This window comes from Myodes glareolus, chromosome 1 (assembly GCF_982192425.1).
Source record: "Myodes glareolus chromosome 1, mMyoGla1.1, whole genome shotgun sequence".
NCBI lineage: Eukaryota > Metazoa > Chordata > Mammalia > Rodentia > Cricetidae > Myodes > Myodes glareolus.
This window is the reverse complement of record NC_142026.1, coordinates 27,639,228-27,664,948: the sequence shown is the minus strand read 5'-3', so window position 1 is coordinate 27,664,948 and position 25,721 is coordinate 27,639,228. Positions and strand designations below refer to the sequence as shown.

General features: G+C 42.1%; 1 protein-coding gene across 1 annotated transcript in view; it reads right to left on the bottom strand.

Moving 5' to 3' along the window:
* Cab39 (calcium binding protein 39) overlaps positions 1-19,448 on the bottom strand; it is a 76,506-nt gene extending 57,058 nt beyond the window's left edge. Inside the window, exon 1 of the mRNA XM_085697349.2 lies at positions 19,312-19,448. The gene's annotated coding sequence lies outside the window, so the exon portion shown is untranslated. The remainder of the gene's footprint in view (positions 1-19,311) is intronic.
* Positions 19,449-25,721: the final 6,273 nt, after the last annotated feature.

Below are 25,721 nucleotides of genomic sequence, written 5' to 3'. Positions count from 1 at the left end.
AGGGTTTCTCTCTCTCTCTCTCTCTGTGCTGGATTAAAGGCGAGTGCTGCCACTACCACACAGCTCCACGTTTCTCTTAGGTGACCAGTGTGTTGTGCCTTACATATAGTCTGCTTGGAACTGACTCCTTATTCTAGCTACCCAACTCAAAGTCAAATGTGAGATTTCACCTAACAACACTAAAAATTTGTGTTTATTTGGGGTATTAACCCTGACCCAAAAGAGTCAATTTGTCCTGTTTTTCTGTTCCTTATCCTGTTTCTATGGATAGTAGTCAGTAAAGAGAGAGAAGGAAAAATACTCCTAATTTTCCCCATTTTCTTAAAATGGCGATAGGTGTCTGGACACCTTTTCATCACTGTAACAAAGTGCCAGAGTCAGGCTAACTTAAGAACTATGTTTCTTTAGCTCAGCTTTAGAGGTTCAAGGGCTTAGCACCTGCATCAGTGCACCTCTAATGAGGGCCTTCTCAGTGGTGTCACTCACTCGCTGTCTTAGGTAACAATGACAGGAACAGCAGTTATTGGTGACATTTCGAACAGAAAACAAAAAAGAAAAGGGGGCCCTCTAACAAGAATTTCACTCCCAATGACCTAGGAGCACTAGGCCCACTTCTTGGTGGTCTGACCATTATCCATTGAGGATCAAGACTTCAACATGTGGATAGATGACTAAATCAAATCCAATCACAGCAGTGAGGGACACTTAAAAGAGTCTAAGTTTAGCATATGAGTACAAACAGAAGCTTTTAATCTTAGCACCATTACAAATTTGCTTACTACTGCATAATTCAGTGTGTTAGTTATCTACCTGAGGTGAAATTAGGAAAACAATGCTAAGAAGATCCTATGCCAAAAAAGAGAAAAGAAAGTACATTAAGGCAATCGATATATATGGTTTACAGAAAAATCAAAATAAGGGACTTTGTTTTCTTAAGAGTCAGACTCTAGGGGCTGGAGAGATGGCACACTGGCTACTCTTCCAAAGCTCCTGAGTTCAATTCCCAGCGCTCACATGGTGGCTCACAGCCATTTGGAATGAGATATGGTGCCCTCTTCTGGTATAACAGGCATACATGCAGATAGAGCACCCCTATCTAAAAATAAATAAATAAATAAATAAATAAATAAATAAATAAATAAATAAATAAAAAAAGTCAAATTCTAGCTCTGACAGTGGTCCAGCCTCCTCAGCAGTATAAAAGGACAGCCCCTGCTCGTTTTACTGTGTACACTGTCTACGTATTTGTACATTTATTTAGTTCCCATCAATTTCCTTTCTGGTTAAGAAAAACACAAGTATTTCCAAGCTTATGCAACATATTGTTTAAGTTGCTGTTAGTGGAAATTGAGTTTTAAATGTCTTCTTTCATAGAAAATTATTTTTTTACCAGGTATACAAAATATATTTTATTCAAGCAGTACAAAAATTTCCATTCATAAATTAAAATAATAGCTAAACTGAATTTGCTTATCATTTTCATAGTCTAGTCTCATTTCATCAAGGACATTAAGAAAGTACCAAGAATATAAGAGATGAGGGTAGCAAGCAACAGGCAAAACCACAATGTAAATGGGAAACAATATACAAATGGTGAGGTAAACAAAAACACTATCAATCAACAAATACTGGTTTCGACCAAAGCCAAACAGTTTATCTTCCAGTCTCTCCTTCTACGCTCCAGGAACACTGAGTAAAAATGTAAGTACTGTGACTTTTTAGTGGTGGTGGCAGAGAGGGGACTGAGTGCCTGTGATTACATACAGTTCACTCTTTGCATACTCCCCAGGTACCTTGAAGATATGTATACTAAATTTAAAAAGTCTGTTTTTAATGCTAAAATCGGAGATAAAGGTGAAGAAGCAAATAGGAACAAGTCGTCTGGAGAAGATAAATAACCAAGAAATCTATTACACTATTATCCTAGACACCCAAACAAGCCAGACTAACACACCAATAATCCTCTGCTAGAAAGGTCATAGGTCCCTATTTTTATCATTACCAATATTATTTGTTTGTTTCCAAAATAGGGTTTCTCTGTATAGAGAATTGGTTGTTCTGGAAGTCATTCTGTAGACCAGGCTGGCCATGAACTCAGAGACCCACCTGCCTTTGCCTCGTGGGTGCTGAGATTAAAGGCATGTACCACTATTCCTGGTTCATAGGTCATTCTATATTACCCTCTTATGTTCTTCTATCAATCCCTACCCTGTCATGTACCACTCACACAGCTCGAATGGCATGTGTAGCAGTCTATATGAATCAATTCACTGCTGACCTGCATGGTAGCTGAAAGAGGCAAACTAGACATTTAACCTGGAAGACCAGTACCTAGCCAGAAACCACTTATAAAATGCAGGTGGCCAGGTGAGAACTCTGTGCAAGATGGAATAAGCAGAGAAATGCAGTAAGAACAAACTACCTTAATGTTTATGGCCTGGTTCCAGCTGTTTGTGGGATCCAGGTACATCTGGTTTTTCCCATGCCCTAAGTATTTCAGTTATTTCCCAAGATAAAATCTTACTAAAATCCCTGCTTTATGGAGGGAGTTGGGTAACACACGCGTGCATGCACACGCGTACAAACACACACACACACACACACACACACACACACACACACACACACACATCTGGATTTCACTGCTATGGATATCCTTCCTGACAAGAGCAGTTCTAAGCACAAGTTTGGCATTTCTCCTCTGAACCTCAAAGGGAAACAAACCGGCCTAGTGGTAACAGTGGCATCATCTTTGGCTTTCCCATATAATCTGCATACCCACAATTGGGGTCTAAAGATGTGCCATTAAAAGATTGAGAAACATTGAGCTTGAAGCTCTGTGGTAGTGTTTGTCGGGCATATTCAAGGTCCTGGGTTCAAGTGCCAGTGCTGAACCGCTAAAAATTAACAAACAAAAAACTACTGTCTGCTTATTTTCACAAAGTAAAAGAATATTGTACAAGACGATAAAACAAAATGCAGTTTTTCTCTCATGATCATCCTAAACTTAACTCCTAAAATGGCCCTGCAAATATATAACCTTTGGATACATTTGCTTGTAGATCAGATGATATAGACAAATCAACTAAAATTATATAAATATGTAGGTAGGTGAATACAGGCACAAGCAATTACTTGTAAGAGTTACAAGGTAGCAATATCAACCATTTGAAAACTGGCACTACACTTGCCACTTGGGAAGCTGAGGAAAGAAGTATCATGAGTTTAAGACTAGCTCAAGGCTCCATAGGAAAAATCTAAACACAAGGCCCAAATAAAACAAACCATAAATTGGGGAGATGGCTCTTTCAGTAAAGTTGAGCTCAGAGGCTCAGTGTAGTCTTTTTCTCAAAACAAAGCGAAATGAAGCCAGTCTGCTCTAAATAGTGAGGCCAGGAAGGACTATATATAGTGAGACTCTATCTTAAAAAAACAATAACAGTAAAAATCTCCACTCTACCCTACTCCCAAAATACAATGCACACCAACTGAGGAAGACACCTAAAAATGACACATGCCCCCCAACCCTCTGAACACATGTACACACATGCACTAGCACACATACCTTACACACACACACACACACACACACACACACTCAGGAGCTCACACATATTCTACACACATACACAAAATTACATAAGATAAACAAAAGTTATCAACAACAAAACACCGTTAACTCCAAATTCTCTTTGTAACAATTCCTGAGAAGGATGTAATACCAAAAGAAGAGAGAATGTAAGCAGAATTTTAGAATTTTTTTCTTTCAAGCCTGAAAGGGCTAGGCAGAACATTTTATAGTTAGACATACTGTAACATCACAGCTTTCATTCTGAGAAACAAATCTCTTTAAAATTGCTTTGGTTTCAAAGTACCTGTGAGTTGGATGACTCCTTAGAGTCAAACTAGGTACAGACAGCAGTACTCTAGCATCATTTAATGATAGAATTTATATTGTCTTCTAAACCAGAACAATCTGGTGAACCAAGAGAGATTAGCTGGGCAGCTGCTGAGGACAAACACTAAGGCATACTTTCCCTGAGAAATTAGGGCATTTGTTTATCACCTGCCATTTTGGTCTAGTCAATTTTTCCATTCTGTTTCCATTCACATTCTGATCTAGCAAGAGCAAAGAAGTGCCCTCCACAGGGTCACCTGTGCCTACATATTTCTTAGTGATGAAAACAAGTCTCTCTTGGCAAATATTAACAAGTCCTTACGTTTCCAGAATATGCTCATGCCAACTCTTTAATCTTCCTTCCTTCCTTCCTTCCATCCATCCATCCATCCATCCATCCATCCATCCATCCATCCATCCATCCGTCTATCCTGATGGTAGACTGGATGACATTTTCCCCGAGGAACATGACCCAATGCTTCAATCTCCCATCAGCAGCCATCCATTCCAGATGGTGGACTGAATGCCATTTTCCCCTTCAAGGACACACCATCATTTTCATCTTTCTCGTGGAACTTGCTCTTTTCTGGTGGTACCGGTGAGAGAATCCAGGGTCTCATGCATGCTAAGCAAGCACTCTCCTTGTGAACCCTCGGATCTACACCGACTTGACTGCATTTTCCTAAAAGTCCAGTGTCTTCACATGATCTCTTTTCTACTCCAAACTGAGCTATTTTACTATGGCTTACGAACCTCTGTGCTTGCTTTTCACAACATGGAAGACTACATAAAAGCCAACAATGGGACATGGTGTCTATGTGTACAGCATCGGATGATACCAAGTGTCTTGAACCCAATGTTCTGGAACTCACTATTCAAGAGATGACTTCACTTCTCCTTTATCACTAAGGTAGTAACGCAAACTTCACCATCCACATGTGACACTGCACCAAATACCAACACACCAACAGAACAAGGGTAACACAAGATGAAAAACCATTTTTCAAATACCTTTAACAACGGAAAGATTGCCAGGCGGTGGTGGCGCACGCCTTTAATCCCAGCACTCGGGAGGCAGAGGCAGGTGGATCTCTGTGAGTTTGAGGTCAGCCTGGTCTACAAGGGCTAGTTCTAGGACAGGCTCTAAAACTACAGCAACCCCCCCAAACAACAACAACAACAACAAAAAAGGTTTAAAGAGTCAAACCATCTTCTTCCACTTAGCAGCTAAAATAGACTTCGAAATAACAATTTTACTGAGATATAATTCACAATTTACCCATTTAAAACATACGATTCAGTAATTTTCAGCATATTCAGAGTGAAACTAATCACATAACCAGTAAGAACCTTTTTAAATTGGCAATAATTTCTAGTAAGAAGGAAAAATAAAATGTATTTTTACTGGTTTACATGAAATAAACATCTTAACAACCTGTATATAAACTAGGCCATAGTATTTCCCAGAAAAAAAAGCCTTACTGTTAACTGTATGCATTTACCCTGTGTTTTCAAGCCAACTAGCCTTGAACATTACCACTTCTCAAAATATCAACTTAATGCCTCCTACCAAGTCCACCTGCATTTATTTATTTAGATACTACATTTCCCCAGTGTTCTAGAACATAACTTATCTGAAAAGTATTTAACAGCACTGTCCCAACAATAACCCACCAATATCCTGCTCAGTTTGCTCATTCAAGAACACAAAGCTAACAGTGTATGTTCTCATCACACCAAGTCCCCATCAGGCCCCGTTGTTTGTTAGAAGTGTTCAACAAAACTCTAGGGCAAACTTTCTAGTCTCAATTTAACATAAATAGAATACCAGGGACATTAAAAACAAAAAGAAAAGTTGGCATGCAAGTGGCAGTGATCAACTTCTCAGCACTTTTACCAGATTGAGGTAAATATCAACCTTTTATTATCACTCAACATTGTCACACACTTCCCACCCCCTTTAAATCATTTGAAAGAAATAGGAAGAAGTGTATTTTGTCATTCAAAAGTCTGATTAAGTAACCACATAAATTATCTTATTAACCTTATTCTTCTACCCAGAATAGTCCCATACAAAATGTACCTTATCTATCGAAACTGATTTCCCGAAATGGGTATGTAGTTGGGTGGCAGAGTGCTTCCCTGGCATATGCAAGTACCCGAGTCGAATTCCCAACACTATATGTGGATAAGGAAAAAAACCTCCTCAATGGTCTAAAAGTTTCTTACTAAAATAACCTTTTCTCAGAGCCAGGCGGTGCTGGTGCACCCCTTTAATCCCAGCACTTGGGAGGCGAAGGCAGGTGGATTTCTTGAGTTCAAAGTCAGCCTAGACTAAATAGTGAGTTTCAATACAGCTAGGGCTATAGAGATACCATTTCTCCCCTTCCCCCTTATGAGTGTGACTGCACTCATTAAGTAGGTTCTTAAATATCTTGAGGTTTATGAGTGGGTTTTACTGAGATGGCTCAGCATGGAAAGGCCCTGCTGTCGATCCGCAGGACCCACACACTGAAAGGAAAGAACCAACTCTTCCAAGCTGTCCTCTCATCTCCATAGGCATACCATGGTATGTGTATGTTCAAGCACTTACACATATACTGCAAGTGCATGCACACTAAATACAATTTAATATACTAATATGAGGGATTATTTCGTTGCTTAGTCTTCCCACTTTTTATGACTGTACAGTTTCTTAAAAGTTTAAGTTTTTGGTCTGGAGAGACGGCTCAGTGGTTAAAAGCACTACCTGCTCTTCCAAAGGTCCTGAGTTCAATTCCCAGCAACCACGTGGTGACTCACAACCATCTGTAATGACTGATGCCCTCTTCTGGCCTGCAGGTATAGATGCAGGCAGAACACTGTACACATAATAAACAAATCCTTTTAAAAAAGCTTAGTTTTTTTTCAGTGATCCCAAATATTTTAGACATTTATCTTTTTTCATAGCCAGAATATTTCTGTCCTGACATTTGTAATACTGCTAGCAAGAAATCAAGCATCTTTCTATAAAATATGGCTACTGGGCTGAACTCTTTAGCTCTTTAACTGAGTGTATGTGTAAGTTTAAATTATAACCGGCTAGGTGCAGTGAAACATCATGCTGATAATCCCCACACTTTCCAAAATGGCTCTAGAAACTATAAAATACCAGCAAGAGTAGATAAACAGGGACATGTTAAAGAGGGTTACAGCTGCTGGTTGCTGTGTGCTCAGTTCTACTCTACTCACGTCACCTGCACTGTCTCACAGACAGCCTGGGAAGACTATTATTCTAGTAACACAAACAGAGCAACGCGGAGTAAGGGGCTGAGGGTGTGAGCCGCGGAGCCTGGGTCTGGCACTGGTGGACATTTAACCTTGGGCTTTCTTGGTTTAGTATTCTCCAAAAAGGGAGTGCCAACTAGACCATTCTTCCTGAGCACAAGCTCTTAGAAAACAAAGTAAGGATACAAGGGACACAGCTGGTACCTAGTACTGTTCTGCTGTCCTGGACAGAATAAAAACATGCTAAGTAAAGGGAGAAAATAGCAATATTGGAAGATTTTCCTTTTAAAGGTAAAATCTCACTATAACCCAGGCTGGCCTCAATCCTGTGATCCTCCTGCCTCAGTCTCCCAAGTGCTGGGATGGAGAGAAAATGCCTCGCAGATTTGAATAAAGGACAAACTTATTTACGAGGGCATTTTCTCAGCTGAGGCTTCTTTTTCCCAGATTAACTCTAGCTTGTGTCAAGACGACTAAATAAACAAACACACAAAAACAAACAAAAAACTCCAAACCAAAAACCTAACTAGCAAAATAGAATTATTTCGTAGAAACATCAAAAATATTTCAATTTAAAACGGCATGAATGTACCAGGGGTGGGGTGGCAGCGGTGCACGCCTTTAACCCCGGGTAGCAGATGCAGACAGATCTCCATGAGTTCAAGGCTACAGAGCGAGTTCCAGGTCAGACTCCAAAGTTTCAGAGAAACTCTGCGTGTGTGTGTGTGTGTGTGTGTGTGTGTTGGGGGACGGGGTGTGTATGAATGCTTTCCTTACTTAGAATCCTGAAAGAAAGGAAATAGCTAATAAATGGTCTGGAGCTTCTAGAAATAAACACCTGGCTGTGGTGCATGGCAATCGTACCAATTTCTAGATGTGTGATTTGTAGATTTTAACTCTCCACTCTGTGGAAGAACAGCACTTGAACTTCCCTGAGTCTTCCTGTAAAACTCCATTTCTTCTCAGCTTCTTAATCCGCACTCATGGTAATTCACCGCCTGAACAGAAGGCTTGGTGTGGCTATGTTCCAGAATGTGTCTTTTAATCCAGTCTTGTCAAGACAAAAAGCTATGTCATGTACAAGGTTAAGCTCTGCACTAGAGTTCTGAATGTAGGACCCTTTCTAATTTATAACTGAGGGAACTGTTTCATTTATTGAACACATGAAAACACTGGGTTCTTATAAATGGGCTGAATACTTATATAGGTCTTGACAACATATCAGCAACTGGTGTTCATGTATAGGTTGGCCATTATTTATTTTTTATCTCAGACTTCATGCTTACACCAGCACAGAATTCCTGTGCTATTTTCATACTGAGCTGGCATGTGCAGAGGATGCTGTCTACAGTCTTATTTTAGTCCAGACTAGTGACCCCACTGACTATTCGCTTTACTGATCAGAGAAGTCCTTCCCAGGTACATCAGAACTCCCATAAAACATCTTCACCAGGGGTCTGGAGAGATGGCTTAGTAGTTAAGAGTGCCTGCTGCTCTTGAAGAGGACCTGAATTCAGTTCTCAGCACCATGTTGGGTGGCTACAACCTCTGGTAACTCTGGCTCCAAGCATTTCTTCACCCCTGTCTCAGGAAGGCACCTAAACTTATGTGAACACACCGACATTTAAATACACTACACAAACACACACCACACACACACACACATTTCTGAGACAAGGGTCTCACTATGCAGCTTTGGCTGTCTTGGCACTCTATGTAGACCAGGCTGACCCCAAACTCAGAGATTCACCTACCTCCCAAGTGCTGAGATGAAAGATATATGCTACCACACCTGACCTTTGCGGGGGCAGGCAGGGGATTATGAAACATAACTTTATTTTAAAGTCTTGAAAAAAAAAAGTCAAGTGAGGAAGAATTTATTCCTGGGCCAGAATACTCATATGTGCTATGGGTCACATAGATACATTACATGAAGTAGTAGGCTACGTTTAAGACAATAGTTGATTTGACCTCCACCATTACTGACCTCCTCTTTTCTTGGGTTAAAGCCCCAGTGATAGTAGAAATATTAAGAATAGGAGAACTAAAAATAACCTATAGAAATGGGGATAAAATAAGAAATATCAACTTTTATTTTTGTTTTAGTGAATTAGAACTATAAGAAACAGGGTTGGGGATAGCTTGATGGTTAATACTGGCTGCTCTTCCAGAGGACCAACATGGCAGCTACAACTGTAACTCCAGTTCCAAAGGATCCTAGCTTCAGGGGATCTGACACCCTCTTCTGGCCTCCCTGGCACCTGCAGACACATGCACAAATATGATTCAACTACTACCTGCCACATGGCTGGAACCATCACACTTTCATGAAATCCTATCAATTAAGCTGGAGTGGGGGGGCACACACCCTCACACAGACATACATGCAGGCAAAAAAACAATGCACATAAGATAAAAATAGATAAATCATTAAAAAGAGAGAAAGAACTATAAGAAACTAATCACTGTTGCAAACATGCACACTGTTTGGCTAGACAGGGTCTCACTATGCAACCCAGTCTAAATTCAAATGTGTGAACCTGTCTCCTGCTTCAATATCTTGAGAGCTAGGATTACATGCAAGCACCATGACGCTGGGTTAGTATGGATACGTTTGTATTTAATTACCTGCCTACTCAAGGAACTGTGTAAAAGAAAAACTTTTTAGTTGTGCAATACTGTACCATAAAGCTCCTAACTAGGAGGTAAAACTTTTAAGTGTGTCCTTTCTGCTTGACATCACAACAAATGACACATTCAACTACAGATCAAAGAGTAGGCTTACTTAAAGAATTTCCATAGTCATCAAATATTTCTGAAAGTACATATGGCATAGAAAAAGAGCTCTGAGAGCCTCAGTCACCATAACAGCTACTATGTACTAGGAACCTGGAACATGCCAGATACTGTGCACATTTTCTTATTGAACCTTCACAGCTTCTTTACATACAGCAGTCTACTCTTAGTATCTCACCAACAAGAAAACAGGGAAGAATGGGCCTACAATATGATCCCCAGGAGCATATAACTTTCTCAAGGCCTTGAGCTTTTGAATTGTTTCACTACAGAACTGTCTATAGTATAGCCTCATTCTTTTCTATTGGCTGTGTTTATAACCCATGTAACTTAAAAATGTATCTCAAACTGCATAGTAAATTGTTTCTAATAGTTTTAACAAGCATTAACAAGTCTAGAATACTGGAAAGCATCATATAGAGTAAGTTTTAAAAAAGAGCTCTGCTTCATGGGCTGCAGATATAGCACAGTCTTCTTCCAGAGAACCAGGCCTTGGTTTCCAGCATCCGCATGTATCTTTGGTTCTAAGGGATCTGATACCTTCTTCTGGCCTCCACGTGTAATAGCATGCATGTGGTAGACATAAAAGCAGGCAAAATACTCATTTCAAAACAAAAATTTTAATTCTGGTAAAAAGTAATCATCTCCCAGCTGGGTGTGGTAGCACACACCTGTAAAGCTCCCTCAGGAAGTAAGAAACAAAAACTGCCAAAGTTCTGGGCCAGCCTAGTCTACCTAACAAGCTTCAGGTCAGCCAGAGTTACAAAGCAAGATTGCCACTAAAAAACAAAACAAAACAAAAAAGTTAACATCTTTACCAGGAAATAATGCTATGAAAATCATACCATTAAGTGTGCAAAGAGAACATTTCTCAAACTATTTCAATGGAACCTCTTTTTTAAGGTCTTTGTGGGTCTTCCCAGGGAAAGGGACACTATGATCAAGTAACCTCAGCAAGCTGGGAAGTGCTGCCCATTATGGTGCCTTTGGAAAGGGTCATAATGTGCACTATTTTGCTCTGACACGCTCTACAGAAAAGATAATCAATGTTAAAATAAAAAACCTGGGGCTAAGAATTAAAGCCTGGTGGTAGAGCATCCACCTGGAATGCATGAAGCCCTGGGATCAATCATTAAAACAAAACAAAATAAACTGTGATACATGCCTAAAACCAACACTTGGGAAACAGCAGCAGAAAAATGGAGACTGTAAAGTCATCCTCAGTTATATAGGAAATTCATGGCCAGCCTGGACATGAGACTTTGCCTCCCTCCCCTAAAAAGACCCAAATTACAGAGCTACTATCAAAAATTAATAATACTCCACAAAACACAACTTAATAAGCTTACCAGGAAAGAGGGATCCTTTACCTTTCTACTACAATCTTTTCTATGATGTAAATCACTTTCCAGTGCAAATACAGCAGGGACAGGTGAACAGGAAAATGTCCTTTGGTTAAGCAGTTCATCTCAGCTGACTACAAATATTATCACACTAGCATATGCCTGGATCATTCATTATTTACAGAAATGTCTTCTTCCCTAAAAATACAAAGGGAAGCAAGAAGATACCTTAAAGTTTTTCAAGCCAGACATGGTGGCACATGCCTTTAAACCCAGCACTTGGGAGGCAGATGAGGAGGATCTCTGTGGGGCCTACATGTTCTACATAGTGAGTTCCAGGACAACTAGGGCTGTTATACAGAGAATTCCTGTCTCAAATAAAATAAAATAAAAAAACAAAACAAACAAAACAAAAAATCAGTTTTCAAAAGTGAGAACAAACCCCAAAACTTTCACCAAACAACTTATATACCTAATATAACTCATAAAGGCTGAACAAAGGATAAAGGGATCTTGTAATGGGGCGAGAACGATAAGATCTGCATAGATTGTACTGGTGAGCCAATTCCTGCCTGCCTGTCAGGAATACTATCTAGAAGATAGTTTGCCATTACAGCAGAAAAGAGTTGATTAGATAGATCAACAATTTCTTGAAGCCAGCATTTAAAGACAGTATTTAGCAGAAAGTTTATAGTATGTGAATCAAACAAAAGCTACCTGAGGAGTTGTTACTCACGTGTCACCTTGTCTTTGGCCACTGTTGTAATCCTAGATAGGCAAGGAATGGTAGCTCAGATGGTGCAGAAGCTTAGTGCAGGTAGAGCATCAGGAGACATCTGCTAGGAACTGCTATCTCCAACCTGACTCTCCAGGTCTGGTCCTTCCTTCCACTCACTGCCTTTGGTTCATGTTTTTCCCTTTCCCCAAACGGCTCATAGGACTTCACAATTGTGACAAAGCAACTCATGGGAGGGAGGCTTTGAGAACTTGTTAATCATTATCTGACTTATTAAACTTGTACTTTACTACCATTTAACATTAGTTCTCAACATTTTGTAACTGCAAAGGTAGAGAATTACAAAATAGACTTTTTTGTTGTTCACCTTTACCCTACGCAGAGTACTTAAACAGTGTGAAATAACTCCAGGCACCTGACCAACTGGGAGAAAAAATGTGCAAGTGCAGTCAGTCACATGCTTTCAAGTTCTCATAAAGAAAACACCCTTCACCACCACAAACAAAACCCTACAGGAAAAAAGGTAAGCCAAACCCCCACAACACGATTACAGAAAATAGGGGCAATATAGACTGGACGAGTTTCCAACCTAGGCCTCTTAGAAGAATCAAGAATGACTGACCCAGAGTGACAACATCATTAGTCATCCCATCAGAACCCAGCCCTGCCTACTGCCCACATGCTTCTCATCCTCACAGTAGGAGTAACATAAAAAATAAACGCTATCCACTGGCCTAACTAAACTATACACTACTGAGCAATTATGACTATACAACTAAAGCATTTAAAACAAACCATCATTTTTGGGATTATAACATGTGGCTATTGTTTAGAAATCAATTAAAAATCCTCAACTGCCTTTATAAACCATTTTAGAATACTAACACAAAAATGCTCAACAAGAAACCAAAGCCTTTCTGAGCAAAACAAGTTCAGATGATGAAGTAATGCTCAGTCCAGAGAATTCCTGTTTTGAAGTGGGGTGGACCTGGTTTCCAGTCCCAGCTTAGCTGCAGTATTTGTATGTTCTTAGGTAAGTCTCCACTTTGGTTCCCCATCTGTAATGATGGAGACAACACTACCCACCTTAGAGGTTTGTTCAATATGTCAACAGGTAACAGTAGCCATGTGAAGTTTATCTAGTAATCTTTGCTCATCTCCCCTGGTTCTCTATTTCACCTTTAATCTTCATACCGTCACCCCAAACAAAATTATGAACCCTTCTATGCTAAAACAAAAAAAAAATGCAAAAGCCATTTAACATATACTGAATACAATTATTGTCATTTAAAATAATGAGGTTCAAAAAAGATATTACTGCATAAAGTACAAAAATTTCACTCACACAATCTACATGAAGAACAAAGATACCTAGCTCCAGTTCCAACTCCACAGCTCATAAGCTGTAGAGCAATCCTGGGCAAATGGCTGGATTTTGCAGAAAACCCTATCGGCAAAATTAACCAAATACTGCCTCCAGTTAGAGCAGGCTTCAGTGTTTCCATCCGCAGAAAGAACCATTCTGAGTAGATTGTTTCTGAAGTTCTAAAGTTTCCTCTATTATTAGCATCACAAAACTTATGCTGTCTGGATAGTTAGTATGTGCCAGGGACACTATCCCTACAACTCTCAGATGTAGTCCTACCATTCCTATCTGAGGAATCTAAGCTAAAGGGGAGTTCAGGAACTTGCCTGGAGTAATAGAACCCACTGAAGGAGAGGTAAGGATCCCAATCCAAGCACAACACTTTTAACCCTGAGATTAGTCCTGTCCTCCAAATCCCAGAGACCAAGAGTGGGCTAACATAGATTTATAAACCACAACCTGTTTAGGCTGTTTTCCTGTGCTTAATACAGCAGGCTTGGGGGAAGAACTATGACCAATATAACTAACAGCACCTTGTTAGAGGGCAAGCTATGGGCCATTAGACAAAGCTATAAAGTATCAACCAATTCACAAAACCTGTTTTGTTTCTCAGGCAAAGATTTTATCAAAATTATAAAATTAATCAATGTTTTAACATTACTGTACTTTCTTAGTCAACAATATAGCCACTGAATAATGTACCAAAGAATAAATGCTCAAAAAACCCAGGGTGCCACTAAACACTGGTTAACTAGGTTTCCTCTCTTTGTAATATGCACTGAAAATGTGTGTGTGTGTGGCGGTGCATGCCTGTAAGCCAGCCAGTACCTAAGAAACTGAGGAAGATCATACACTGGAAGCTAGACTGGTTTATAACAGTGAACTGGAGGCCAACCTAGTTCACAATGAGACCCTGTCCCCCACTCCTCCCAAAACATATACATATAAACAAGTAAACATAAACCTATAGCTTAAAACAATCCACTGGGTATGGGACTCAAGAGTGACAAGGTCTCAAGTTAGAAGAAATACTCAAGGAATAGGTATGTGATGGATACAGTCACCATAAATGGCCTGGGCAGGCCTTACCACTCTCCTTTGGGGCTACTTCACACCTGACTGACCTCTTGCAATTCTCTGCATGCCATTCCCCCTTCCTCTGCCAGTTTAAATTGACAGCTGCTATAGACCACAAGTCTATCTTCCTCTGCCCTTCCTTTCTGGGGAAAGTTAAAATGACAGCAAAAACTTAAGTTCTCTAAGATAAAAATGGCAGAGGACTATACACACCAACACATACGCCTGTGCACACACGATGCTGATGGCAACGAGCCATTAACCTTCAATCTAAACTCTGTTTCCAAGGATCTCAATAACTCTTCTCATAATCTTGGATAGTCTGAGAAGCAGAAACCAAACATTTTTTTTTTTATTCCTAGTCTAGTCTATAAGTAATGCCATGTGTTCTCTTCATCACAACCACTAGACTGAGACAGTGAAAAAAACCAGGTGTGGTGGTTCCTGCACTCACTTTAGTCTCAGCCCTAGAGAGGAAGAGGCAGGAGGATCTCTGTTGAGTTTGAGGCCAGGCTGGTCTAGAGTTCCAAAACAGCAAGGGCTACATACAGAAACCCATTCTCAAAAGAACAAACGAAACTAAATATAGTTCCATATGAGATTACCCTAGTTAGGCACTATACCATACCGGTAACGTGTCTATAACCCAAACACTCAAATGAGGATGAAGCACAAGGATCATTTGAGGCTCTTATGGGCTACATACCTGGACCCCAGATAAAACAAACAAAAAACACAAAAATAAAACCACACAAGTTTATCACACGGTTTCTCTGTGTAACAGTGCTGGCTCTCCTGGAACTTGCTCTGTAGACCAGGTTGGCCTGGTCTCACAGAGATCTGCCTGCCTCTGCCTCCCAAGTGCTGAGATTAAAAGTGTGCACCACCACCAGCACCGCCTGACTCACACATTTTTTTACTAAAGGTTTGACTATCAGTCTTCTCTGACAAAAAACAGAGTAATTATACCCTTGTGAAAATTCAGCTACTTGGTTTGCTCTGCACAGACACAAATACAGTACCTTCACACCTCTGGAATAAAACATCCAAAGTCAGAAGTAACCTAGTTCAGGGATCCATGGAGATTTCATTTTCCCAAACTTTATCACATGGAGAAATTTTGTCTACAAAAATAAAAATTTTGCTACTATTCATATTATCTATGACAAAAAGCAAACACCTTATTAAAATGACCCATGAAAAGAAGGCAAATGGATTTTTTTTAAGAGGTAAGATTTAAAACATCAGTAATGGTACCCCAAAAATGACACCTGAAATTCTGGTCTATCACTAGATTTTATCTCTTTTATCTTGTGGGGAGGGGAGTGTGATTTTGTCTGTCTACATCTATACATTTATTTATACAGCCAGCAGGACAAGTATCAACAGTAAGCGACCAACTTCTCAGGAAAATTATGCCCTTGGTAGAATACAGCAAATGCTACAAAAATCTATACTTAACAAAAGTTGAACAAAAGAAAATTTTTGAGTATTAGAAAATAACAAGGATGCTATATAGCATATACATTTTGCAATATACAATAAAGATTCACATAAGACAAATTATAAAACCAAACCCAGTAAATAACTGGACTATTCAAACTATTACATATTAATCTTATAAAAACTCAAGTCTGTAGTGGTGGTACACATCTGTAATCCCAGCATCTGGCTGAGGCAGAAAGATCACCACAAATCCTAGCCCAGCCTAAACTACAAAGTTAAGTTCAGGCCAGTATGAAGTACTGAATGAGACTCTGTCTCAAAAAAAAAAAAACCAGAACAAAGCTGGGTGGTGGTGTATTCCTTTAATTCCAGCACTTGGTAGGCAGAGGTAGGTAAATCTGAGCTCAAAGCCAGTCCGGAATAAAAATCACAACAAAAAACATAAGTCTAGTTCATCATCTCATTTTCTACATTGTTCAAAAAAGAAACAGTAAAACACAAAAGGAATAATAGCTGATTTAATACAAGGCCCTACAGTCTAAAATGCCAATAAACTAAACTAAGCTACATTAACATGAAAAAAATGCTCCCTTGTAATGACAGCATATCATTTCACTAAATTTTGTGTGCCAGCAAAGAAATATATTCAGCCTGAATCTTTCTAACGGCATGATTAAAAAGCATATCCCTGTAGACAGCCCTAGTACAGAGACCATATCTTAGTAGTAGGTAGAGGGTAGGAAGGGTCACAACATGATAGTGTACGGGAGACAATATATCAGCTATGAATGTAATCTTTTCACAGTGCCCTTCATTTAATTTTCTTTTTAATTGTGTACACATGTGGGTATGTGAACAGTGGAAGACAGGCGTGTGTGGAGTTGCTGGAGCTGTACAGAACCGAACTGGATTCTGAAAACACAACGGGAATAGAACTCAGGTCCTCTCCAAGAGCAATATGCACTCTCCAGTTATCTCTCCAGCCCCTCAGTGCCCTTCTAAAAGCACCTGCTGTGTGCTCTCCTCCATCCCTCATAATCAGATACATGCACTCTGCCAAATAAAAACACATTCAGTATAAGCAGCAATGTGCCCAAACCTTGAAGAGTAGCTAATAAATATACTCCCAACAAGAAACTGTAAATAACAATGCAACTTTTCAGGTAAAAGGGAAACAAAACACGTAGGAAAACTTCCATACTGGTGCTGTTGGCTCATGCCTGCAATTCCAGCATTTAGGAGGCTAAGTCGGGAAAACTATCTGGAGTTTTGAAGTTAGCCTGGCCTCCACAGCAAGGTCCAGGACAGCTTGAACCAGAGAACATTCTGTCTCAAAACGCCAATAAACAAATAAATAAATAAATGTACATAGTATATCTCTTTATGTAAAGAAAATAGACATAGAAAATGGACAAAAAGGAAATATGTAAAAATGCTGACAGCAACAAAATCTAAGAGGTAAGATTAAAAAGATAACTTTAAAAAAAAAATCTAGTTGTTTTTGTAATCCTAGTACTTGGACGCCCAAAACAGGAGGATGACAAATTGGAGAAGAACCTGAGCTACACAGTGAGACCCTGTTTCAAAAGATGGGGGCAGGGTGGGGGAGAGGAGGGAAGTAGAGAAAGGAGAGATGGACTCCTACTTCCACATTTCAAAGAGCATATCTTAAAAAAGAAAACAAAACAAACAAAAAAACAAGGTCTCAATGTGTATCTTATCTGGTCTGGAGTTCCTTATGCAGATGGGGCTGGCCTCAAGCTCACAGAGATTCAGCCTATGCCTCCCAAGTCTTGCTGAACTAAAAGTGTACACCACCACCATCAGCTAGATCATGTCTTACTTTGGTAAAGAAAAATGTAAAATTGAAAAAAGTAGGTATTCCCTTGTTCATACAAGAGTTTACAAAATCAATATTAGGTTCTAAGTCAATTCCACAAGTCATATTCTGTAGGCTTCTAGCAGTTACTAATTACTTGCTGTTTTTCTTTTTTTTTAACCTATGAAATAGAGCTTAAAAACTTTCAATTCTGGCTATCCAATATTTTCATAACTAAAAACTAACAAAAACTTACCCTTTCAGCAAAGGGTGTATGTCCAACTGTCTGTCTAGACAATTGCTAACAGTTTTTTTTTTAATTTTTATAAATTAGCAGTTTAAAATTCAATTCCAACACGGAGGCCCAGAAGTTCTGAAGCAATTTTAAAGAACTCACCAACACAAACTCCTTGTGTGCGAAGAAGAGGTAAATTTAGGGGCCTTTTTCCATAACTTCTACCAAGTGTGTATCTAGTGACACTTTTCAGCAAAAGGTATTTTCCTTGGCTTGGACACAGATGTACTTAAAGACCTCGGAAGCTGTCAAAAATCCATCTCAAACTGCCTAATACTTAAGGAACAATATCAACGACTGTGGCCTTCTCTACTCGCCTGTCTTTTATGAGAGCGCCTTTAATATGCCCTAACATACATTTCCGGCTTCATGAGTCACTGAAAAATGAGTTCTAAGTTTGCCGTGGAAGGTCGCTCAAACAGCTCCTCCACGCCATTCAAAGATCTGACCCCTAACTGCCTCTTCAGACTACCCCACCTACCGTGGCACTCGGTGATGGAATTAGTAACATTCCCATGCTCTTTGTACCTTTGTCCTCTATGGCTTGGTTGCCCCTCCACGCCCTTCTCCGCAACCTCCTTCTCCTCCCAAATCCAATCGAGTCTTCTAGACCCGGTTTAGCACCGCCTCACCCAGGCAACCTCCCAGATTCGTGGGAAGGCGGAAACAAACGATCGACAGGTCAGGTCTTCCCCGAGCACCGTTCCAGCAATCGGTAGTTCTTAAAGAGGACTTATCTATCTCCTCCTGCCTGGTGTCGTGGTTATTTGTGTACCCGTCTTATCTCTCACATCACAACGTTAAAGCTCCCCGGGGGAGGTCACCTCCTGGCTTGGTTCACCTCGAAATCGCTAAGGCACCGGCACGCAGTCGGCGCTTTGGGTTGCTCCAACCGAACCCGGGAACGCGCCGAGCGCACAATTCCTAGCCAGAAATCAGTTAAGCATTTTCCTGCAAGGGTCCCTAGGAAGACAGTGCCTGCGTCCCGCTAACAGGGAGGGTGTGTGGGGCTCGGGGGCTAAGTGCCCGAAGTCCCCGGCACGGCGGGAGTGACAGCTGGCCGGACCAGCTCTCCCCGGGTTAGTCGCAGCCCCGGCCGGCAGGTCCCGGGAACCTAGTACCGGCTAGGACAGGGGCGGTGCCCGGGACTCGGGCTGACCCGGGCCGCTCCCGCCGCCGCCGCCACCACCCGGGAAAATGGAGGCGGGCCGGGCGGAAGCCGGCGGGCGTCCGCGTCGCGAGCAGGGCCGGGCCGGAGGGTCACTCACGGGGCTGGGCCGGGCCAGGGAGCTCCCTCTCCGTGTCGTCGCCGTCCCCGTCCTCGGCCGCCGCCGCCTCGGGCTGCTCGCTCGGTCCCCGCGGCGCGGTTCGGGCGCTCCGGCCCTCCGTTGTCCTCCGCCCGCAGCTGCTCCCGGCGACGGGCTCCCGCGGCGGCGGCGGCTGCGCGGGCGGACGGTGGCCCAGGGGGTTCCCGCGGTGGCCGCCGCGCTTGCTGCGCTTGGGCTGGCTGCGGCTGTGGCTTTGAGGCCCGGCACCGCCTTCGCCTCTGAGGTCTCCTCAGCCTTCGCGCGGCTACTGAAGCCTCGGAGTCTCTCAGGCCGCGCGGCTCCTGGCGCCCCGCGCCCAGCTCCGGCTCGAGCCCGGCTTTGACGTGCGCACTGCGCAGCCGCCGAAGGTGCGACGTCGGGCGGCGTCGCAACGCCCTCTGCAGCCTAGGGCGCCGCCGGGCGTCCTGGCGGACTCAAGACGCCTGAATCGCAGGACAGGGAAGAGGTTGGGGCATAGAAAAAAGCAGATGCTAAACTGGAGTCAACGTGCCCCCTACTTGCTGTTTGGCACTCAGTCCCTCTTGGGCATCTGAGTCCTTTTCCTGAAGAAACACACGCCCGCTTCCTCAAGTCTTAAAACTTTATTCATGCTTGCGAAGAGCCTGCAATTACATTTTAACATCTCCAGACAGAAAAAAAAAAAAAAAAAAAAAGGATTCAACCAGGGTACGAATCCTACTTCCAGAGAGGAGTGTAGTAGTGCATGCTGGTAATCCCAGCACTTGGAAGTGAACTCAGGAGGATTTGGAGTTCAAGGTCATCCTTTGCGACACAGGTCCAGGCCAGCCTGGGCTGCGTGTATTCCCTGCCTCAATAAATAGATGGATGGATAGATGGGTGAATAGCTGGACAGATAAATAGATAGATGAACAAATAAATAGATAAGTAAATAAATGAATGAATAAGTAAAAATATAAACGCAGTGATACAATAGCAACTGCTGTAGTATACTCAAGAGGAATAAAATTGTAAGAGTCTGGTGACAAGGTCACAAAATGCCACAAGTATGCTTCTTTGCTTTAGATCTGTGATTTAACAGGATATTTGAACAGATCCAGTGAGGGAGAGGGAGGATGGACCTTAAGCAGTCCTTGTAAGCTCCTGTGAGAAAGTGCAAATAAACAAAGCAATGATGTGTACCAATGAATAGTGTAAGACGCTGGATGAGGAGGGAAGATGGTGTGTGTTACTATTTCCAGTGGCCCCCTAAAGAAAGCAAGGTGATGGGAGCCTCCTGTGAGGACTTCTGTACCCGAGAAAGGGAAGCTATCCGTAGGATTTGACCTTGTAAAGGGTTTTCTGAGCACTGTCACTGTGGTATGAAGACCAGTGTGAAGGGCCTGAGGAATTCCACAAAGACAGCAGTTAGAGGCTGCTGAGCCCTCTAGCAGGGCTGGTGGTGCTTCTCTTGTCTGTTATGGGGTAGGTTCAAAGAGAGCCGAGATGGAGCTGAGAGAGACTAAGAGGGTGACACATGCCCATTGTTGTGATGTATCTGCCAGCAAATACCACTCAAACGTGGGTTCAAGCCGGTAAAAAAAATCTCTATTCAGAGCCAGTGACTGCATTGGGTGTTCAGGACCCAAGCACAGTCCCAACCCTTTCTCAGGATGGGCTTTTAAGCACAAAACTTAAATCTGGGCTGACACACCTCAGTTCACAAGAACAGTTAGCCAGAAGCAGAGCTACAGAAGTCAAAAGGCAAGGTTAATACAGTTACCGACTTTCCCAGAACTATGGATGTTGATGGATTAGGGTCTTTGTTCTCATTTTGGCAGATGTTGCTACCTGTATCCTGGATTTCAAGGCCTGAATAGTACTTCCATTGTGGTGTCAGTTGTGCTAAGGTCTGGGGACATGACTAACTAGAATCCCAGTTCTAGGGAAGCAGAGATTGCACATTTGAGGCCAACCTGATCTACATAGTGAATCCCAGAGTTCAAGATCGCATAGCAAGATCTTGTCTCAACTCTCTCCGTGTGTGTGTGTGTGTGTGTGTGTGTGTGTGTGTGTGTGTAAGTCAGGTATAATAGGGAACACCTGTGATCATAGCACTTGAGGGTGGTGGGGGAGAAGGTTATTCTTGGCGTTGCAGGGTGGCCATGTCTCAAAAAAAAACAAACAACAACAACAACAACAAAAAAATCAGCATCTTCACACTTAAAATCCATCCAACCAATCATAGTTAATCTCAAATGCCCTAAAAGCTCCAAGGGAAAACTAGCCAGACTCTAAGTTCTTCAAGTTTGGGAAGGCAGCTAGCAAGAACTGTCCCGTGCCTTCCCTCTATATATAACTGTGGAAGGGTGGAGAGTGAGTGCAGCCTCTGACCCTTTGCAAAGTGAAATCCAAGGGAGAGCAAATGTTAGCTAATTCTGAAACTCAGTTCGCCAGACTTTGGCTCTCACACGGTTCTGGATATGTTGTTGCTGGTGATAAGGCTTTTGTTGGTGGTGTTTGTTTGTTGTGTCTTATTCCACAGCCCTAGCTGATTTGAAATTTACTAGACTAGGCTGGCCTTGATCTGGTAGAAATTATTGCCTCTGCCTTCTGAGTGCTGGGATCACAAAATACACCAACCTACTGGACTCTCTTTGGTTTTGTTTGCTTGTTTGAGACAGGGTTTCCCTATGTAGTCCTGGCTGCCCTAGAACTCACTCTGTAGATCAGGCTGACCTTGAACTCACAGAAATTCGCCTGCCTTTGCCTCCCAGGATTAAAGGCCCCTGCTGTCACCACCACCTGGCTTGACTGTCTTTGTTTTAAGATGAGAATTCTTTTTCATCTCTGTTATATCCATAAAAATACACCTAATTTCCCACAGTCTCAAAGAATGTGTAGGCTGGATAATTCCATGTACAGAGTTGTAACTCCTCTGTTTGAGGGTTCAGATTAACATTCCTTATTTACTCTTAACTTGGATAAACCTACAACAGTTTAGAACCATACCAGCAAAACAGTAGAAATTTCCAGAACAGGGATTGTTAACAAATTCTAGTTTGAACCTGGCCACTTGAATTTACACTGGAAAGATATTTTCCATACTCTGCTGGGAGTACCTGGTAAGCTGTTTCTACTACACTATTTCCCTGTGCATGCCACCACTTTCTGGAAAGTTCCCCGTTTTCATCTTGAAACTTTCTCAGGAGCCCTTGGTTTTCCTGTGCCAAGTCCGCAGAGCACAGGGTCATCAGGCTGTGTTGTTGTTATTGTCTCCCTAGAGTCAGTGCTGGTCCTGTGTAAATCTTCCTTTACCCTATCTCTTTTTCTTCCTCTCTGAGGCTGGGCTGCAGGATGGAGGTGTTTCCCTGCCTTAATTAGACTATCTAGGAAAGGACTTTGGAGCCTGACTCACAGCTTCCCTCCCACCCCACCCAGTGCCTCCATTCACCTGGCTATATCATGGCAACTCATCTTATTGGGTACAGTCTCCTCTAGGCTGCCCCAATGACCTTCCCTTCCATGCCACTTCTGCAGCCAGCAGGCTAGCCCCGCCCTGACACTCCAGTTTCCAGAGTGGCTCCGCTCCTCAAGTTTGAACTCCACAGCACTCCTGTTTGCTTCTCTTCTCCTCCGCCCACCTGTCCACACCCTCAGACTCACCAAACCTGCTCTAAATCTCATTAGAATTTGTGTATTTGACACTTGCTTCTTGAGAGTAAATGACAACCTCCGATGATGGGAGTGAAGCATTGGCTGATACATCGTTCCACTCAGCGTCCAGCAGAGACACTCGCGGCAATTATAGGGGAGCGAGACACAGAGTCTATAAGAGAGCTAGTAAGTTAAATGATAGGGTTAATGTTCAAGGGAAAGCATGCAAGTAGTTCTAAAAGCATGGTAAGTTCGAGGACCTGCTGATGTACAAGTAGCTTAGAGTTGGGGATGGAGAAGATAGGAATAGACAAAATGGAAATGATATGCAGTTGTAATCATGAAAAGCCATGTCTTTCATGCTAAGGAAGCTGGACTTGAGTGTGGATATACTGGGAGGGTGGATAGGTACGCATTAAAACTTTATGCCATTGAGTGCCACATCCATATGTGGTTTTTTTTTTTTTTTTGAGGGGTTATTGTTTTTGTTTGTTTGTTTTTGCCTCCAGTGCAGTATTTGGGAATGTAATCCAAGGCATTGTTCATTCTGGGCAAGCAGTCTGCCGCTGAGATACATCCCCAAAGCGTTCAGATTTGTATTTTGGAATTCCAAACACCCCTCTAATCAGATATACACAGAGGAGGGCCAGATTACAAAGGATGAGACCAGTAAGAAGCTACTCTCATTCACTCATTCAAACAGTCACGAGGGTCTGAGCTGGGCTGGATATTTTTACAGGGTGGTAAGTAATGATTTGGGGAAGATAAGAAAGAGTGAAGACTCCAGGAAGAAAATTGGTTTTGGTTTGGAAAACTGTTTGAATAATAGGGCTATTTACTTAGAAGGCCATTATCTGAGAGCAATTAGAAGCCAGGAGGAAAACCAGGAAAGCATTGTTTCACACTGGGGTGACTCAGGCCAAGACTAAAGCTGCTAGAAGGGTCCTCTGGTGGAGCGGTAGGGCGCTCTACCCCCTGAGCCGTCTCTCTGAGACTTTTAGAAAGCTTTAGGGGCTGAATAGATGGCTCAGCCATTAAGACCACTTGCTGCTCTTGCAGTGTTAAATCTTAAACTGGGACAAAAGGCTGAGTTGTCTATTTAACATATCAAATGGGACCTGGCCTCCCAGTTCTTCCAGGATTCTTCAGTGGCCACTGTGATAGGGTAGGGACTGTTATAGGGCGTGGCTGGCATACCCTTCTCCTTGCCCTGAACTCTCCAATCCAGGGACTTGGCTGCCCTTCCCTATATAATCCAACCATTTTGGTTACCAGTCCCTTTACTTCCCTGGCCTCTTGGTCTCTTGGTCTCCTGGCTCTCCCTTCTTACCCTGCTCTCCTCACATGCCCTGGCTCAGGGTCATGATCACTCTGGAGTCTCCCAGATGTCTCTACCTCTGGCTGTGCTCTCCCTCATACCTTCAATAAACCTTCTCTTCCACCATACCTAGGAGCAGTCATGTCCTCCCTTTTTTTATTTCTTTTTTTTTTTCCATTCACAGAGGACCTGGGCTTAATTCCCAGCAACCATATAGTGACTCATAACCATCATAACTCCAGTTCCAAGGGATCCAATTGTCCTCTTCTGACTTCTGGGGCCACCAGGCATGCACATGGTCCACATACATACTCTCAGGCAAAACATTCATCCACATAAACCAAAAATGTAAAATGAGCTTTAGTCTCATATCTGCTGAGGCAAAATCAACATTTGGATGTCTCTGTTAAAATAAGAACATCTGGTCCTCCCTAGACGTGATCCTCCCTAGAGTGGTCCTCCAAAGATGTCCAAGCCCTCAGGTCTAGAATCTTTTTACTTTATACAGTAAAAAGAAACTTTGTAGCCGTTAAGGACGTGAGGTGCCTCCTCTTCTTAAGTCCACAGAAGAAATGTCCTGCCGCTTGCTACATATTGTGCTCAGGGGAGCTGATTTTGGTCACCTGGTCTCCATTCACTCTTATGTAGTCAGTGTGTGTTGTTTGAAGCCTGGAGGTACCTAGCGATTTGGAACATCAGCAACAGGAAATGAACGGTGTTTATGAAAGGCTATTTATTTATTTATTTTTCTCTGTGCAGTTTACCTGAATGACAAAAATTCTGTGTTTTATCTGAATGAAGTTTTTACTAACTTGGTGGTTTTCTTTGTTAGTTAAGGGAACAAAACCATCTCAGAAAAAAAAAAAAACCCGGGAGATTCTTTGACATGTTGTCTCCCACATTTATTTAAAAGTGTTGTATCCTGACTTGAAATAGTCAAGTATTGGTTTGAAGAAACTGGCGATCTTGCCTGACTCAGGAGTCCATTCATGTCACCTGGTAATTTCTGGTACTTTATATTCTTCAAATTGATTGTTTATTTTTGAGACAAGATTTCACTTTATAGCTCTGATTGTCCTGGAACTCACTCTGTAGTCCAGGCTGGCTCCAAAGTCACGGAGCTCTGCCTGCCTCTGTCTCCCAAGTGCTGGGATTGAGGGAGTGCTCCACCACCACCCAGCTCCATATTAATCTTAAATGATATCTTTTACATCTAAAACTTCTTTTGAGATTGTTTTTCTGGTGAAAAAGCTGCAAAAGATTTGTTCTTTCACTGCCTAGAAAGAGAAATGCCACAAGTTGGAGAGATGGCTCAGCAGTTAGGAACACTTATTGCTTTTGCAGGGGACTCACTTGGCTACAGAGGACCCACATGGGGGTTCGCAGCCATCCTAACTCCAGGTCCAGGGGAAAGAATGCCTTCTTCTGACCTTCAAGG